This window comes from Cebus imitator, unplaced genomic scaffold (assembly GCF_001604975.1).
Source record: "Cebus imitator isolate Cc_AM_T3 unplaced genomic scaffold, Cebus_imitator-1.0 Scaffold106, whole genome shotgun sequence".
Taxonomy (NCBI): domain Eukaryota; kingdom Metazoa; phylum Chordata; class Mammalia; order Primates; family Cebidae; genus Cebus; species Cebus imitator.
Genome location: NW_016107421.1, coordinates 1,946,430 through 1,960,210, shown reverse-complemented (window position 1 = coordinate 1,960,210; position 13,781 = coordinate 1,946,430).

Genomic DNA, 13,781 nt, shown 5'->3' with positions numbered 1-13,781 from the left:
GATCAGAATTTCATAGAAACCTGAATGATTTTGTGAAATTGTTTTGACTTCACTTCTGTAAAATGTCCAGTTTTTCTCTTCTCTACCAAATCTCCATCCAAGTGGATGTTAGTAGGACAAGTCCTATGTTTACTAGAATACAGGATAGATACGTTGATTTGAACTGATCAACAACACATCAGTAGCATGTGGACAGGGAGACCTTTGTTTGTTGGTACTGAGAAATAGTAAAAAAGTAAGAGGTCACCAAAAAGATGTTTTGATCCTTCAAATTTTACCAGTTAAGTCAGGAGTGCAAGCAGATATTGAGTAGCTATGCAGAGGATAAAATTAACATTGAGTGCTGTATATCTGGCATATCTAAAGATCCTGAGGATGGAGGTAAGCCATAAGGGACCAACTGCAATGTGACCTGGAGTCTGGGCTATGCAGGAAGGTGTATGATCACAGGCTTCTGTTTACAGAGCCAGTGAGAAAGTTTCCATTAGGTGAACGTGTCTTTCTGTGGAATAAAAGCCCAGGGGATGGCTGGTCTCTTAATTCACGTGTGTCTGTTTAAATCTTTCCCACTCTCTCAGGTGATCCCCTGAGATACACAAACACATAATGTGCTGCAGATGATTTTAAGGGACTCAAGTGTGTCCTGAAGTGATTCCAGGACATTGTGCAAAGATGTCTAATCATGGTAATGATAATATCGTTTCCACTTTACCAATGGAACAAAAGAATTTTGGCTATGTCTACATGCAAAGAATGAACTGACAAAACCTGTGAAATAAATGAAAACCATTACTTTAGTGTATATACTGCAAGCTGGACTGACTTTTCTTTGGCGTTTGATTGACTTGGCTTTGGAGATGAAAATCTAAGAATGGAGGGAAGAGTAACTGCTGTTACTGCTTTGATACCTTTGGGAAGGGCGATTGTGTTTTGAATGGGGAGATACTAAAATTTCAGTCTATTCTCCTAAAAATACTCTAACACAAAAACAATTTTTTTTTAAAGAGCAAATGAATTCCAGGTTAGGAAAAGAATCAAGTGCAATACATTTAATGAAACTACAGCAAGTATAACATTTGAAATGCTTCATCACATTTATCAAGGTAATTGTTAATCATTCATTTTTACAAAAGGGAGGTGTTTTGGTGGATGGATGGCTTACATAGTTCACAGGGCTTGTGAGCCAATTAAGGTCTGTGCAATATGCCTATAGAAAAGAGAGCTCAGCTTGTATCTCCTGAAAGTAATTCGTATCATAATTGGAAAGATACAATGCATTACAACCAAGCCAGTCTTATAAATACCCTGAGGTTTATATTGACTATGAATACTGCCACAGTTGGGATGGGTGCAAGTCCCAGTTTGTCTTGGCAGGTCTGGCTTACGCCTATTGTCCTAGCATAATTAAGAGTGTCCCATTTCACTCTAAAACGTGTCCTAAGTGGATGATAAATGATTTGGCCCTTTTATTAATAAAGTAAGAGGGAAGGATTATTACTATTTGTGTAATAAAAGGGAATGATTTGGTGATGGACTTATTTTCTTAACATGTTCTTGCTGATAATTTCTTAGGGGACCAATACAGAATAGTAAATTTCAAGGACTGCTACCTTTATTGCATTTTTGACCCAATTACGATGCAATTATATTTCTTATTTCATGTCCTTCATGCTCTAAGCATAGCACAATTAAGAAGGTTTTGAGAAAAGGCATATTTTATATGACATCAGAGTCAGTCTTTTTTTGGTAGATCTTTTTTTTTTTTTTTTTTTTTTTTTATGGAGTCTCACTCTGTTGCCAGGTTGGAGCGCAGTGGCGCGATCTTGGCTCACTGCAACCTCCACCTCCCGGGTTCAAGAGAGTCTCCTGTTCAGCCTTCATGTAGCTGGGACTATAGGTGCATGCCACTACAGCCAGCTAATTTTTGTATTTTCAGTAGAGATGAGTTTTCACCATGTTGGCCAGGAAAGTCTTGATCCCTTGACCTCATGATCCACCCACCTTGGCCTCCCAAAGTCCTGGGATTACAGGCATGAGCCACTGTACCTGGCCTGGTAAGCTTTTTCTACTAAAAAAAATACACAGAATTCTCCTGGTCCCTAAAATGTTTGAATAATGAACACAAAGTAACACAGTTTATTTAGTTACAGACTTAGCTTCAAGACAGACAGACAGACAGACACACACACACACACACACACACACACACACAAACACACGCGAGTTTTTTTTTTTTTTTTTTTAAGATGGGGTTTCACCATGTTGGTTGGGCTGGTCTTGAACTCCCAACCTCAGGTGATCCGCCCGCCTTGGCCTCCAAAGTGCTTGAATTACAGGCGTGAGCCACCATGCCCAGCCTACACATGAGTTTTATAAGAGGAAAATCAAGAAAAACAATAAGAAGTCCAAGTACCTTGTGACATGTTAGAGGGCCACATGTGGACCTTTCGCCACTGGACAGTCCAGACTGAGTGCAGTCTTCTACCCATTCTTGAAACCAAATACCAGTGACACTCATTATCTGCAGATTTTGTATTTGCAAACTTATCTGCTCCCTAAAATTTATTCATAACCCCAAAATCAATACTTGCAGCATTGTTGTAGTTATTCATTGATGTGTGTGGAGCGGCGAAAGATTTGAGTCTCTCGATGTGCATGTTCCCAGCTGAGGTCACACAAGAAGATGGTTTGCCTTCTTGTTACAGCTCTCAATACTGCAATCAACTGTACTTTTCACTCTCTACCTAGTGCCACGTGTTTTGTGCTTTTTGCTGTTGATTTCACTGTTTAAAGTGATCCCCAAACCTAGGGCTGAAGTGCAGTCTAGTGTTCCTAAGTGCAAGAAGGCTGTGATGTGCCTTGCACAGGAAGTATGTGTGTCAGATATGCTTTGTTCAGGCAGGCATTCTAGTGTTGTTGGCCCTGAGTTCCAGGTTATGAATCAAGAACATGATACACTGGGAAAAGAGAAGAGGAAATCTGTCAGTCTGTAAGGGAGGCCGTCCTGGAAAGTGCTTAAAGTAAATCTTTAGTGCGTGATGGAGCTATGTAAAAGATGGGGAAATGGCTAAATCTGTCGATTTTTGAGATCATGACCTATAGAAAAAAGAGTAGCGACAGCATTTTTTTTGTGTATGAGGCTGAGAGCCAAAGAAATTCATGGTCACATTACCCAGGGTCAAGAAAATGTTAAACTCTTCATAACTAATTATTTTTAAGAAATAGATATTCAATAAGGTGTCTTTAAAACCAAAAACCAAAGTCAAATATTGATCATCAACAGAAATGTTGTGAGCTGAAGCTCATGGGAACCAAATCTTGAATTTCTTTAGGAGCAGTGGCTCCATTTGAGCTAATTTGGTGCTCATGGCAGTTTCGTAGAACACAGCTACGGGGAATGAGAATTGCCTGGACAGCACATCAGCGATGCTGCCATGCACCCTCCAGGCCAGTTCACCTCTAGCCGAGTTCCACTGAGCAATGTCCATGGGCATATGAGGTGCAGAGAACTCCTCTGACCTGATTGAGCCCTGCCTAAATTCCTGACTCGCAGAATCTATGAGATATAATAAAATGGGTTGCTATTGAATCCATTATGCTTTGAGATGGCTTGAGATGTAGCAATAGGTAATCAGAATGTGGTACCAGAAGTGGCAGCCTTGAATAGATATTCTGTCTTTTGTTTTGAGCCATAATACTGCAAAGTAGGTTACTTTGAACACTTTACAGAGGAGGAAAGAGATTCAGAGTTCAGAAGTGGTGGTGTGTAGATTCAAACCCAGCACTGAGGAATTGGCGAGCTCCGCCAGGCTCCTACCTTCCTCACTGTACCACAGTTCCCTCTGGCATCATTAAAGACAGCTGTTTCATGGGATAATGAGTGGGCCTCTTTTGACCTTCAATGTCAGTCAAACTGTGTGGCTGTGATTATGAAGAATACTACAGAGTTATCCATTCCCAGAGATCCTTTAATGGGGATTTCCAGTAGCACCTGTAGTCACATGGTGATATGGATCGGCTGTGTCCTCACCCAAATCTCATTGTAGTTCCTATAATCCCCACATGTTGTGGGAAGGACCTGGTGCCAGGTAATTGAATCATGGGGGCAGTTACCCCTATACTGCTCATTCTTGCAACAGTGAGTGAGTTCTCACAAGATCTGATGGTTTCATAAGGGGCTTTTCCCTGTTTTGCTCAGCACTTCTCCTTGCTGCTGCCATGTGAGGAAAGACATGTTTGCTTCCTCTTCCGCCATGACCGTAAGTTTCCTGAGGCCTCCCCAGCCATGTCGAGCTGTGAGTCAGTTAAACCTCTTTCCTTTGTAAAGTACCCAGTCTTGGGTATGTCTTTATTAGCAGTGTGAGAACAGTGAATACACACAGGAACTACGCAGCCTGCCGAGTGTGGTATGTGGTACAGAGATTAAGCAGAAAAGATTTGGAAATTAGGGTCAGGAATTGTTTAGGTTTTGAAGGGCAAGGATAGCTTGAGGAAGAGCTCCTGGGGCCTGTGGGAACAACTATCATGAGGAAAGACTCAGAGAAAATGAGAACTGGGCATTGTCACACAATCTGGCCAGTCCTTGTCCATGGGGGGGATTCCTGTGTCACCTCCGTGTCAGGGAAGAGACTGGCCACTCAGTTGTCTCCTGAGAGCAAGGCTGAGTTGTCCCAAGTGGCATAAAAGAGGAGCGTCTGCTCCTGGAGGGGCTTCAGTATTGGGTTCCCAGATGTCCGTAGGGGACATTCCTGGATGTGTGGTCCAATGCATCCTGGAGTTGCAGCGGGGATGCTGCCAAGTGCCTATGGTTAGAGTGGAAAGTGGCAGGGTGGGTTTGGGGCGAATAGTCTGCTATTTCGATTCTAGGCAAACAAAGGCAAAAGGAAGGTTGGCTGAATGCGACAGATGATTGCTTTCCCCCAAGGTTGGCAGTCTAGGTGGGCAAAGTTGGACAGTAGTCTTTGCTGGCACTTGCAGGTCTTATGGGACAATGAAATATAGGACATGTCTTCCAGCTTCCTGTTGTCAATGTGGCTCAGTGTGTCTGGCTTCTGAAGACAACCGTTCAGTTACATGTGGGGCATGGGGCTGCTTGCTCTCACGTCACCCATTCCCACATACACCAGGAGAGGAGTACTGTGATCAGCAGAATGATAGCTCACCAAAGATGTCGGTGTCCTAATTCCTGGAACTTGTGAATATGTTATCATACATGGCAAAGGGGAATTAAGGTTGCAGACTGAATTAAGGTTGCTAATCAATGACCTTAAAATAGCGAGATCATCCTGGATTCTCTGCATGGGCCCAATATGATCACAAGATTCCTTATTCGTGGAAACAGCACAAAGAAGTCAGAGGGATGCCGCATGGGAGGACTCAGCGGGCCAGGGCTGGCTCTGATGACGGGGAAGGGGCCATGAGCCAAGGAGTGTGGTGGCCTCTGGAGGGAATGCGGCCCTACTGAAATCTCGATTCGAGCCTAGTAAGATCCATATCAGATCTCTGGCCTCCACCACAAGGAGATAATAAATCTGGGTTGTTTTAAGTTGCTACGTTCGTTCATGGTCATTTGTTACGGCAGCATTAGGAAACGGATACAGGTGTGATCACCCACACTTTAGAGATGCTGAACAAAGGCCTACAGACACCAAGTAAACTGCCCAAATCAGCAGCATTCACAAGCAAAAATGACAGAGTTGCCATTTGGTCCCAGGCCCTGCAACTCTAGAACCTATGCTGTTGGACCCCCTGGTGTTGGCCGTTTGTCAGGCACTCACGCTATTTTCTTGCTCTGTAATTAGATTCCGCAAAAGTTAGAAACGCCGGTGTGAATGGGAGCTAGAGGATAACTCCAGTGGCTTTGGATGTGTCCTGGCCGGGGCACTGCGTCATTGTCACTAGACAGAGTAACAAATAAGTCAATATAAATGCAAAACGTAAGTTTTCTGGGGAAGGATAAAATAATAATAGAATTAAATTCACCATTTTATAAAACTGCGATGGCTGCATCTCAGTTCAACCTGGCTTCCCGTCCCGGGGAAGTGTCCAGGCAGAGCTCAAACTTCAGAATATTCAGAAACTGCTGAGCCAATGGCCATGAATATTTATGAGGTGACAGAGCTCGCTGGGTGCTGTCAGGTTGGCTGGAGGAGCATGATGTGCCGGGTTTGGGTTGCTCGGCCTTCTGTCCCTGCATAATGAACGGAAGGGTGCCCTGACTTTAGCTTCTCCATCCATCCATATGCTAAGCTAGCATTAATCCTTTCCCAGGGGGCTTCATCTCATATCACTGAGTTTTTTTCCCAATGCCACCATGAGAAAAGTTGCATGGACATCTCTGTCAGCTTCCTTTTTAACAAAATGACCGTATTTGTGTTTTCAGCTGTCCTCTTTATAGCCCAAGGGGTTGCCTAAAGCATTCTCAGGGCTGGCCAGGAGCCATGGGGCTGGGCTGGGCTGGATGGGACACAGACCCCTCACCCCATCTCCTCTTCCATCAGAGGAACTCCACGTTTATCTGTTTTGCATTTTGAGCTTCCCCACAAGGTTTTATTTCGAGAAGACCGTCTACTGCTACAAAATGCTTGAGAGCTATTAATAAAAAAAAAAACCCTATGGTGGTGACACTCTATGTGAAATTTATCAGACAATAAGTATGGACTTTGCTGTACACCAGGCACTTTTCTGTCACCAGAGCGGAGCATTGAATAAAAGAGACAAAGATTCCTGCTTTCAAGGCGCTTACAATTTTAGTAAAGTAAAACATGATACCCTAAAAAATAATCATAGGGGGACTTGTGGAGGCTCCTGTCTTCTGGCCTTCTTGGGCCCCCTAGACTGGACATCAGCTTGGTGTCACTTTCATGCTTGGAGCATGTGTTTTCTTAGCCCTTCCTGTTACTTGATGACCTCAGGCTGCCTCGTCCCCAGGAGTCCTGGGAGCTGTCCCTTATGGACTATGGCTCTCCTTCCCCAGGCACACAGCTGCTTCTCTCACCCCTGTGGGGCCTTCCTAGGCTGGGGGAGGGGGAGTCCCACATGGGAGGATGGCTGAAGGCTGTTCTGGGGAGATGCAGGGATGAAGCCCCTCTTTCCTTCTGGCTCCCCCAGGATCTGACTGACTTGTGATCAGCACACCACTTTCCAACTTGGCTCCAGCTCCTTTCTCCCAGGGTTTCAGCCAGATTCCGTGGGCTGGATTGGGGTCACGTGGGCTGGACTCAGTCGGTCATCCTCTGATGACTAAGGCTTTGTTCTGGCCTGACCTTGCCTGCCTGGCTCTCTTCCCTTGGGAAAATTCTCATCCAAGAGGCTTGTCTGTCAATCCCTCCTCAGAATGGGCCTCTGCCGGGCAGTCTCACCAGTTTGACAAGCCCTATCTTGCCCCCATGTCACGGGACGGCTTTTCCTCGTGATGTGACCCCTCCCTACACAAGTCTTTTGCCCTTAATCTAAGCGGGGTTTCTCTCCTCCCCATCTAGGCCATGGAGGGGAGCAGCGGCCCTCTCTTCACTTCACCTCTGTGCTCCCGAATGATATTGTCGCTTTGAAGACAGTCACCACAGAGAACCCTGGGCAAGGCCCAGAGGCTTACGAAATCTTAGAGAGCATCCTTAAACCTGCACACTATGGGAGTCGTAAAGTCTCTCCTTTGGTTCGCAGATGGAACTGAAAGAATTTCCGCACAGCAAACAGATTCACCCCAACTGTCCGAGTCTCTGCAAGGTCTTACTGAATTCTAACACACAGTGTAACAGTCAAAAATAATTCAACTTTTGCCTGGGCCTCTTGAAGGACAGTAAAGATGATCTAATTTTAACCCTGGCAGCTTCCTCAAACCCTCTGCACTCACCCTCTGGTGTCTCAGCCTGCACCTTCCCCTCCCCTGATGGTCCGCCAGCCTTAGCCTGGGTCTGCAGCAAGCGTTCTTCACGCTCCTCCGCTGTTGGGCTGGAGGATGGAAGGTTGGAAATGCTCACATTAATACACTATGTTCTGGCATATTGATTTTTTATTTTTATTTATTGTTTTTCTGAGGGTCTGGCTCTGTTGCCCAGGCTGGTGTGCAGTGGTGTGATCTTGGCTCTGCAACTCTGGCTCAAGCGATCCTCTCACCTCGGCCTCCTGAGTAGCTGGGACCGCGGGCATGTGCCAGTACGCTTAGCTAAGTTTTGTGTGTTTTTAGAGACGGGGTTTCACCATGTTGCTGAGACTGGTCTTGAACTCCTGGACTCAAGTGATCCACCTGCCTTGGCCTCCCAAAGTGCTGGGATTACAGCTATGGGCCACTGTGCCCTGGCCCCTTTTAAAAATTCTTGGTGGAGCCAGTGCAAACTCCCAATGTCCCTTACTCTGGTTTCTCCCTCCTGGGAAGTCACTTTCCTCCGCCGCTGCAGCTCCAGAGGACTGAGAACAAATGCCAAGGTCAAGGGCAGCAGAGCTGCCGTCCTGTGGTCCAGACTGACCTGCCGGCTCTCCTGTGGCCCTCGCCTTTCCTTCTTAGGGATAGTGGCTTGTGGGGGAGGTGGACTGGCAGGAACAAGCTGAACGTTGTTGGCACTTGTATCTGGTTTGGTCCATGTGATGTTTTAAACAATTGTATTACGTTCAATGCAGTATATTTTACATAAAAATCCAGGTTTCTGGCGTGTCTTGAGAAGCTGGACCATTTGGTGACTCTGTCCCTAGGGAGCAGTCAGCTGAGAAGGTTCCCTTAGCTCCAGCTCGCTCCCTCAGTTCACACAGTCCTGCTTGGCCCACGAGCTCCTTTTCCTGTCCAGCCCCTGCAGGCATTTGAGTTTTCAAGCTGCCTTTGTTGTAATGGCTTTGGAATAGCTTGTGTTATTTATAGAGCTCCCATTTATTTCCTGCAGGCCACACACATTTTGACCCAAGTAAGAACCATGTACCCAGATATTAAGAGGGGCAGGGAGGGGGTGAAGATCTCCAATTGCCTACCCCCACCTTCTAATTCCCTATTGCTGGTTCAAGTCAGGGAGAGCGTCTTCCAACAGTGTCCCTTCCTCAAAATGCAGGTGGCTGGGGAAGAAGATGATGGTGTGTCCCCACTTGGACCAGGTCCTGGCTACCCCAGACATCATTTCTGTTGCTTGAGTTGTGTCATGGGTTCATGTGGGGTCTTGAACACCATCAGACAATGGTGGTGACCCCACTACCCCCAAACACCATGCGTGCTTCTTGGAGTGCTTTGCTCAGCCTCTCTCCACCTGAGCCAGGCAGCTCTCCACAGGCCCCTGCCCCAGCACTGGCACACAAGAAGCAAGAACAAGGCCTTCACGGCATTATTTCCTTCTAATATTTAAGTGAAAGTAGGTACCTAATTCCTTTTGGCACAATTGTTGTTTCTTCTTCAGGGAGACACATATTGTACAGTGGAATTCAAAACATTTTGGTGGTTAGGTTGCGCTAAAGAGTATTAAATTCTTCCACATTTTAAAAGAAGACATGTTCCTTATCTAAACCATGAATACTTCAATAGAATGTTTTAAAGCTTTTTGTTTTAAAATAACTATGGATTCATAGGAATTGCAAGAACAGTGTAGAACAGATTTGTGTGTGTGCTTCACCCAGTCTTCCCCAATACTAATATCTTATAGATTTATCATATGCTATGGAAACTCATGTTAAAACCGAATCCCCCTTCTAAAAGTATTAAGGGGTGGAAAATCTGACTATGGTATTTGAGAAGTGGGACTTTTAGGAGGTATTTAGGATTAGATGACATCATGAGGGTGGAGCACTAGCGGCTGTTTTATAAGAAGGAGAGACTTAGCCAGTATGCTCAGTCCCTTCACCATGTGATGCCCTGCACCACCTTGGGACTCTGCAGAGAGTACCAAACAGCAAGAAGTTCCTCACAAGATGCAACCCCTAGACTTAGCAATTCCCAGCCTCCAGAACTCTAAGGAATCAATTTCTTTTCTTTATAAATTACTCAGTCTCAGGCATTCCAGTTATAGCAACAGAAAATGCACTAAGACAGTACAATATCAAAACGAGGAAATTGACCTAGTTACAATCCACAGATTTTATTCAGATTTTATGAACTTGTGTGTGTGTGTGTTTCTAAACAATTTTGTCACATGTGTAGATTTCTATAACCACCACCTCAATCTAAATACAGAACTGCTCCATCCCTCCCGATATCCCTCATGCTGTCTTCTTATTGTCACATCTGTTCTTTGCCAACCCCATGCAACCATTAGTCTGTAATTAAAATTATATCATAATCACCCTTTTAGAGATTGGCTTTTTTTGGCCAGGCACGGTGGCTCATGCCTGCAATCCCAGCATTTTGGGAGGCTGAGGTGGGTGGATCACCTGAGGGCAGGAGTTCGAGACCATACTGCCAACATGGGGAAACCCCATCTCTACTAAAAATACAAAAATTAGCCGGGCATTTTAAAAAAATTGCTGATTAATATTCCTTGGTGTGGACATACCGTAGTGTGTTTAACTCTTCTTTCATTGATGGACATCTGGGCTCTTTCCATTTTTGGCTATAATGAGTAAAGCTGCTGTGGACATTTAAGTACAGATCGTTGTGTGGACATTCCAACACGACCTTTTGTTTGTCATTCTCAAGAGAAAAACATACATCGCTCTTTGTAGAGAAATTACCATAAAAAGACTGACCCCGACTTACCTTTTACAACCCACCTCACACGTCTGCCTCCCACCTTCCCTGTTAGAGTCAGTCACTCAAAACACTTCCGTTGAGCGTTTGTTGTGAGTGAGGCTGTTGCACAGGCTGCATCAGATCCTGCTTCCTGAAGATGCATTCCAAACACACAAACGTGATCATATCGGGTAAGTGCTCTGGAGAAGATAAAACTGAGTAACAAAGTCGAGACAAGGGTTAGCAAGTGGTAGAATGGAGAAACTTCAACGGCAGAACTTCCAGAAAAGCCGGTGCAGCTATGTGGCTCAGGCAGGGATGCTCACACTCCTCACAGCACACGGCAGAGCAACACCTCTCAGATTTTGAAGTACAAATGAGTCACTCCAGGATCTGGTTGAAAGACAGATTCTGATTCTCTGGGTTGGGATGGGGCCAAGATCCTGCATTTCTTAGAGCTCCCAGGGCATGCTGAGGCTGCTGGTCACAGGTCTACACTTGGGAGTAGCAGGTGCTAAATTAAGTTTTGAGATGAAGCCCCGAGGACCACACAGCACCTTAATGGTGCTTGATGGCAATATTTTTGGTGTGTGTGTGTGTGTGTGTGTGTGTGTGTGTGTTTATGGAATTGGATGCAGGGTTCCTGTGTGCATGTGTGTGTGTGTGTGTGTGTGTGTGTGTGTGTTTATGGAATTGGATGCAGGGTTCCTCTGTGTGTGTGTGTGTTTATGGAATTGGATGCAGTGTTCCTGTGAATCTTAAATATAAATAGACCTACTTCGTGCCCACCCTTGCAGACTGTAGCCCCACCCCTGATATATAGGTGTCCACCTTTCTGTCTGGAAGGCTTTGGTGGAAAATTTTGAGTGGCATTGCCTGTGGGCCTTTACTGGCACACCTACTTGGGAAGGAAGCTTAGCCCTGGTTGCTGGCCCTGTGGCTTCTCAGGACCCTGTCTCCTCCTCTGAGCCTGGCCCCTTCAGAAAAGCTCTTGGCCATTCCAATGGGCATGGAGCTCAGCGCATCTCTGGAGGCTGCTAGCTTTGGGATTTGCCTTTGGAGCCTGAAACACGTTTACTGAATCTCCTCTGTAGGGCAAACTCACGTCCTCTGAGGACCCAATTAAACTTTAAAGAGAGACTTGCCTTCTAACCCCTTTCTTTTCAGTAGAAAACTCCCCAGCCTCCCCAACCCAAGTCAGCTTTAAACAATGCCTACATTTTAGCTTAATATGCAGTTTAGGTTAGTTTAATATGCAGTTTTGCCTAAGAGTTCATCATAGGCTCAGAATTAATTTGCCCCATTAATTTTCCCCAGAATTAATTCGCACACCTTCTCTTCCAACTTTTTCCTCTGGGATCTCGCTTGGGCGGGGCCGTGTTTGGGAAGGTTGGGCACATTTCATTCTATATGCAGATGACATGGCCTGAAACGGTTGAGCTTAACTTGGAGAGTGCAGGACAAGGGCTTTGGGAGTGGGAGTGAGAGGCAATCACTTCCCCAAAGGCCTGAATCACTGGCAATGATAAAAGCTAATTCTCAGCCACCTGCTTCCTTGCTATTAATAGGTTGGTCCAAATTCTCCTTTGCCTTTCAGCAAAGAGAAGATTGAAAATTCCATCAGAGGTGAGACCCTGTTTGCAGCAGAGGATCCCTCACCGCTGGAAGCCTGATGAGGGTTTGGGTCCACACTGGGAGGGCGGACAACCTGAAGTAGACAAGGCCTGCACTGGGGATGGCGGATTCTGTGCGGCCTCCCGCAGGGAGGGGATGGGCAGGGGTGGTGGCCCCCTTGGTCTTTCCCAACCATAGGACTCCGCAGGCCTCGAGTAAGCTTGGAGGAGGTGCCATTTTTTGAGGGTTGTTAGGCCCAGCATGCTGGCACTCAGGAAAAGCCTTTCCTTCTTTCCTGGGCACCGGCTCAACTACGCTTCCCAGGCCCTTGCAGGCAGTGGGAGCTCAGTAACTGAAGTGGGCTGAGGGACGAAAGCAGAAGCGTGAAACCCCATGGCCAGGCGGGATTCATTCTCTTTCTCACTCTCTTTCTCTCTGTCCCTCTCTGTCTCTTACTCCCTCCCCTAGTTCCCTGAGAACTTTGTAAGCCACGTGTTGAGGGTGGCAGCACCCCCATAGAGCAGCAAGCTGGGTCCCTGAAGGAAGGCATGGAGTGCACTCTCTCCACCTCTTCTCCCCTCTCCCCTAAAGGTTGAGCTGGAAACAGACCTCTGCCGTGTTAAACCAGCGAGGTCCCAGGTTCCAGTGCTGCTCCTCACACCAGCCACCCTTCCCTGACAGGTACAGCCGAAGGTACAGCCACTGAAGTCACAGGACAGGAAGGACAGACAGAGCCTTTGTGGGGAGCCCATCGACACCTGGGGTTCATGCTCCCCTGGGTCCTGACTGCCTGTCATGGTGGCATAACTGGGTGCAGGGTGAGAAGGATCTAAGGAGGGTCTTAGCTGCTATTTTCAGATTATTTTCTGCACACTGTTCTTCATTCACGAGCATGATAAGTCTTAGCTGGATATAAAAGTAACCCATGTTCAGTGTTGAACATGTGGGCCACACGTAAAATAGAAAAAAATCATCCATTATTTCCTCATTCAGAGATCATTGCTGACAAGTTTGGTGTTGCTTTTCCAGTCTTTGCAGGTGAGTACATGCGTGTATATTTGTGCATGTATGTGTGTATTAGAGAACAAATATATTTATACATAGTATATTGCTAGATTATATTGTATTTTCTTTTCTTTTTTTTTTTGAGACAGACTCTCACTGTGTTGCCCAGACAGGAGTGCAGTGGTGCAGTCTTGGCTTACTGCAACCTCTGCCCCACTCCAGGTTCAAGCGATTCTCCTGCCTCAGCCTCCCAAGTAGCTGGGACTATAGGTACGTGCCAACACGCCTGGCTAATTTTTGTATTTTTAGTAGAGACAGGGTTTTGTCATGTTGGCCAGGCTGGTCTTAAACTCCTGACCTCAGGCCATCCACCAGTCTCAGCCTCCCAAAGTGCTGGGATTACAGGTGTGAGCCAGCGTGCCCAGCTGAGCATATTCATATGTCATTAAAAAACTTGAAAGATAGTTTTACTGGATGAATAACATTCACTTAATGGCTATATTTTGATTTGTTTAAATCTTTT